Source organism: Astyanax mexicanus, chromosome 16 (genome assembly GCF_023375975.1).
Source record: "Astyanax mexicanus isolate ESR-SI-001 chromosome 16, AstMex3_surface, whole genome shotgun sequence".
Taxonomy (NCBI): Eukaryota; Metazoa; Chordata; class Actinopteri; order Characiformes; family Acestrorhamphidae; genus Astyanax; species Astyanax mexicanus.
Genome location: NC_064423.1, coordinates 35,797,182 through 35,803,181, shown reverse-complemented (window position 1 = coordinate 35,803,181; position 6,000 = coordinate 35,797,182).

The window sequence follows — 6,000 nt, the reverse complement described above, 5'->3', positions numbered from 1 at the left end:
GACTTACATAGTGTGGACATATTTAAGCAATTACACTGTAATTATGTGTAATTACTTTCTAATGGATTAATAATTATGCCATTACCTCAGTTACTATTGGCTTAATTGTTTTTAATCTGTTCCATTGCATTGAGTTTCATTTCACATTGTATATATAACACAGCAGAATGCTGCAAAAAACAACATGCAGTTTTGTCTGAGGCAGATTTATAAATTGTCACTGGTGTGCTTTGATTACACACTGGGTTATGCCATAAGAAGGCATAAAATTGCTTTCCTATTGTTGCCCTATAAAAAGTCTGTGTTGCCAAGATAAGAATGGATGTCTGATGGTTGACTGTTGTCAGGGTTTAAATCAGTGGTGCACCTTTGTGTTCTGCTGCCAAGATAGCAGTGAATTCATATATCAGTATTATCTGCTGAGACGAGTAAAAGCCCTGCGCTGTTGAAATATCAATGTGCCAAAATCAGAGCGCAGCTGGCTCTTATGGAGCTGGGAAGACGTCTGGCTGACCTACATGGCAACAGCTTTAGCTCAGCTAAACATGATTGGTTTCAGCAGAGAAGAGAAGAAGTAGAGGTCTGACAGATGAAGTGCAGTGATAAAGTCATTGATAAGATGAGAAAATAAAAAAGCAGCTTGTCTGCAACATGCAAAACTGCTACTAGACAACAAAAAACTAGGGGTGTTCTAAAACTTTTTACTGGAAGTGTATACTATTACTATTAGTTTTCACTTTTTACTGTTGGCTTAATTGTTTTTAATCTATGCTTTTAAAAGCTCAGAGTTTATGATCAGGAGATTGCTGTCTGCTCTCTGGGTGGGTAAAGTAGATGGTGCTCTTTCTTCTCATCACTCCTAGGGTGATGTTGATCAGCACGAGGCTGCGTCTGTGAGCTGATGTATCAAAACCGAGTCGCTGCACTTTCCTCCGAGTGCACTGTGATGGTTTTCGTTAATGCTGCATCAGCAGCAATTTGAAAAAGAGGCGGTGCCTGACTTCAGATGTTTCAGAGGAGGCATGTGCTAGTCTTCACCCTCCTTGTGTTGGGGGCATCAATAGTGATAGAGGGAGTCCTAATGAGTGGGTTGGGGTTCGCCTTGCAAATTGGAGGAAAAGATGGTATACAAATTTGAAATAAAATTATAGAAAAGCTCAGAGTGTAACAGTGTTTTTGCTAGGATGTACTATACATTTTTTTTACATACAAGTTGGGTTTGTGCACTGATGTGTGTTTATGTGCGTGTGTAACAAGTGGGGGTGTATGTGTGGTGCGTCTGTGTTGACAAGATAGGAATGGACGTCTGATGGTTGACTGTTGTCAGGGTTTAAATCAGTAGTGCACTTTTGTGTTCGGCCGCCAAGATAGCAATACGCCAGACCATCATGTCCCTCAGCGTAAATATATTCATATATCATACAGTATATCAGGATGCTCTGCTGAGACACAGCTGCCTCTTAAAGTGAGTAATAGCTGGCCCACTGATTGGTTTATTTTACATTACACCAAAACACACACCCATGATTAATTTAGAGAATTCGTTCTGACACACCCTAAATCCAGGTGCGTGATCCGCAACTGACCTGTGCGTTATAGATCGCTCAAATAGCATAGTGTATTCCATATTTAGCATTTTTATAAAATCTGCCCGGGCGGCACGGTGGCGCAGTGGGTAGCACTTCCGCAAGACTACAGCTGGTCTTGCCCCTGGCCATTAATGTCCAACTGGGAGGCGTGATTAAAAGTCACAAATTCCTAAAACAAGGCAAATTTAACAAAATGTATGGAGCTGCATGCCAAAAATGAAACATTATATAAACTTAATGTAATTATACCTTTTCATTTATGCACAGTAGAGTGGACGATAGACTAAAACATTTTAGGCCAATAAAAAACTATTAACTTGACTTATATTTAATTCAGCAAATGAACAGAAATGGTGCTCCAATGATAACGTAAAAAATACAGTATTCCAGCTTGTTTACCATTGACAATATTTTTACTTATCTATATTGAAAAAATTAAAAAAGCAATTAATAGGGCCAATCTATTGAAGTCTGTTTTATTTTTTTTCTGTTTTCACTTTTGAAGATAATATTAAAGTATCTTAGTTGGACTGGAGTTTGTCTGGAGTTCTCTTGAGTCTCTACACGTATCATCTTCATACTAGATTACATATGCCTGCTATGTTCTTGCTGGAGTGTGTGTGTGTGGGTGGGGGGGGGTGGGGGGGACATGTGCAGGTGTGATGGATCACAGTATAAACCAATAGGGAGTCAGAATGGCAGACATCCCAAGTTGCAAAAGTCGATTTCAGGGAGGTTCAGGAAATGAAATAGGAGCAACAAGGCTATTTTTAAAATGTAAGGAGTAGAAAGGTCAGATAATTGTGAGAAAATTTAAGAATTACTCTGGTAAAGTATAGATAACCAACAAGAATTTGTATTTTATTACTTGACACATCTAACAAACAGCAATTCTACTCAGATATGCAGCATTGGGAAAAAGGTTCCACATAGAACTGAAAAAGTTTTTTTTTTTTTGGTTAACAATAGTGGAACCCTCTTTGGTGCACTACACAACTTATTCCTTTTTTATTGTCTTATAAAATCATTTAACCAGGTGTAGAACCATTTAATCATTTAAATGCTTTTTTAGTTGTTTTGGACCTTTATGGTAGATGACTTTACTAAAGATCCCCCTTTTAATTAATTTCCTTTTAATTTTTTACTGGCCTTTAGTTCAGTTTTAAATCCAGCTCAATATCACAGTTAACCAGCAGATGGAGTTGGCATTACAAGTTTTGTCATTTTTCAAGCACTGACGCTGCACAAACCACACACCAGAGCGAGTGTGAAGGCAGTGCCAAAACATCTCCTTCCATTACACACAGTTTAATCCACACATCGAGTTAAATATCGCTCAATCACAGGCTTAGATTTACTGTATGTAGTATCTGGGTTTTGTATCCCACTGTGTATATACTGATATACAGTGACAGTCAAAAATTTGGACACACCTCTTCTCATTCAGTGTATTTTCTGTATTTCTTTATTTAATTTATTTTCAACATTGTAGAAAAAAAGTAAAAAAGTGTTAGTGCTCCACATTAATCCCCTGATCTAAACCTGATGAACTGAGATGGTGATTTGAGGTGATTTAATTGGGATGAGCTGGAGCTTCACAGAGTGAAGGAAAAGCACCTCCAGGAACTCCTTCCTTCAAGAAGCTGAGAAAACTATTCCAGGTGACTCTCCCTCATGAAGACACTGAGATTAAAATCTTACCAAGGGTGTTCAGATCTGCACTCAAAGATAAATGTTCTACTTAGGAGAATCTAAAGTGTAAAACATATTCTGGTTCGTTTAGCACTTTTTGTTTACAGACTAATTAATGTAGTCTCCAATATTATATATATAAAGGGAAAAAAATATCATAAAAAGAAAGAAGACACATTGAAGGAGTAGAGGTGTGTCCATATCCATATATTTGTGTTTTAATGGTGTTTTTAACATTTACTGTTGTTCTGATTTAAATATATAACATAAAATAATATATAATATTAATTAAGGCCTTTTATTTTATTTTATACTGGCAAGCCAATATATTCATGGGACAGGAACTAGTATCATGCCCCATGACTTCTGTGGTGTTCAATGGAAGCAAAATAAATTGCACTGAGCTTTGGGATGTGTGTGTGTGGGGGGTCTCCTGCATTGAATGTGGATCTAGTTTCTGCCAGAGTTGCTTGTATGTTCGTGTGGACAGTTCTAGCCAGACACACTGTGTTTGATGTCCACTGTGGGTGGTAATGCCTTGTATGATATTTTTCAGGTACCGAACTGATACTGTGGGTCGAGCAATGTTAAATAGCTACGCGACTTCAGAGATGAAATGTCCCATCCATCTGGCATCAACTATCATCACTCCTATAATTCACATCGCCTTGCCATGAGCACATTGGTTAGTGTACAACCTCACTCACACGATAACACGTGGGCATTTCCAAGTTGCCCCAAACCATTACACTTCATGTTTGATTTACATACTGCTGTCCCATGACTTTTGGAATATTAGTGAATAGAGCTGAAAGAGTTAAATGCACACACAGAGCTTGTCTTGTTGCTGTAGAGAACTATCACCAATAGAATCGAACTCTTCTTACATTGAAAGTTAAGACTTATGTCTTCCTGTTCAATCGCCAAACAGGCTGCAACTAATATAACACAATATAATATAATATACATAATAATATGCCCTAGTTGCACACTCACATTTTTATTAGTAAAATTACCTAAAATAAGCAATCACAGAATCTCAGTCATGCAGCTTACCATCAGCTGCCAGAGCCCCGAGAGAGCACAATTGGCCTTGCTCTCTCTGGGTGGGTAGATGGTGCTCTCTCCCCACATCACTACAAAAGGGTGATGTTGATCAGCACAAGTCGTCTGTGAGCTGATGTATCAGAACCGAGTCAATGCACTTTCCTCCGAGCACACTGTGATGTTGCTCGGCAATTCTGCATCAGCAGCAGTTCAGAAAGAGGCGGAATCTGACTTCACATGTATCGGAGGAGGCATGTGCTAGTCCTCACCCTCATTTTGTTGTGGCTTCACTAGTGATATAGGGGGATTACAGCTAAAAAGTGTGGCTGAAATTATTGGCATAGCTAAATTGTGGTGAAAAGTGGGATAAAAAAAGCAATCACAAAATGAGTAAAGTTAGACCTAATCAAGCAAAAATCACGTGTGTTTTAGTTAAAATTTAGAGACAAGGATCAGCATAACTGTGACTGGTGACTTTTCAAACTTATTTTGGTTCAAATGACCTAAAATAAGGTAAACATTCAACATGAGGCTGCTTTAAATAAGCAAAATATTCTTGCATTTACAATGCTTAAAGGAGAACTGTAGTAAAACATGATAAAAAGTACTTACCTTTGTTGAATAGCACACCTCTGCTTTTCTACAGCTTTCTGAGATAAAGTAATCTTTTAAAACTTTTATCCAGGCTCAAAGTAGCTCCACACCTCATTGGTAGTAATAGGTTTTAATAAATTAAAAAGTGCTGAAGAAGTATATTAAAAAACACTGTTTACATCCCATAAAGCTAGCTTCAGCTCTGAGCGCCACCATCATTGTACTGATAATGACAGACTATACCCAACTACTACTACTATCAAAGTCAATTTTACTCCGGAGTTCTCCTTTAAAAAGACAAAACATTTTAGCAGAAAAAATAATTATTTATTTTAAAAGATTTATTGTTTTGAAATTAGATAATTCCACTTGCTATGATTTTTTATTTTTTTTGCAGTGTAGACTATCACTTTATGATATGAAACTAATAGCAAAATGGATTTTGTGCACTGTGTAAAAAAAATTGGCTTGGCTTGACTTAAAATAAGTCTTTTAAAGACCGTTGTACAAAAAAACTGGTTAAAGTGAAGCATCTGTTTGAGCTCAGGAGCACATTTGTACTTCCTGCCGTGCCATTAAGAAGCTGAAAGGATGGATGGACAGCTATCATTAGCAGAGACGAGTAAAGTGTCATACCTGTAATGGGCTGTCAATAACGCTAGTGACTCTTCCTCTCGGCTTCTGGATTATTACAGTCCCGTAAACACAATTAGGCACAGGGCTGATTATTGGTTTGTGTCGCAGGGGAGAAGTGTGTAAATCCAGCGCAGTGTCTATGTGCTGAAATCAGGAGCAATATAATCCATTCTGCCTCCCATTACTCCGCTGTGCACAGATAATCAGCCGTACGCACAGCTGTTAGCACGAATTAGACTCACTTCAAATGTTCGCTAATATGAATAATTATCTGCGCCTATGTGGGTGAGAAAGTAAATCCCACACTTTGTCACATAATATTAATTCTTCCTCAAATGAGATGATTACCTTCGTCAACAGAGGATTGCACAATGCACAAATTGGCCACTTTATTAGAAACACCTACGTGCATTGTGTGTACACCTTGCTAGAATAGAGTTAG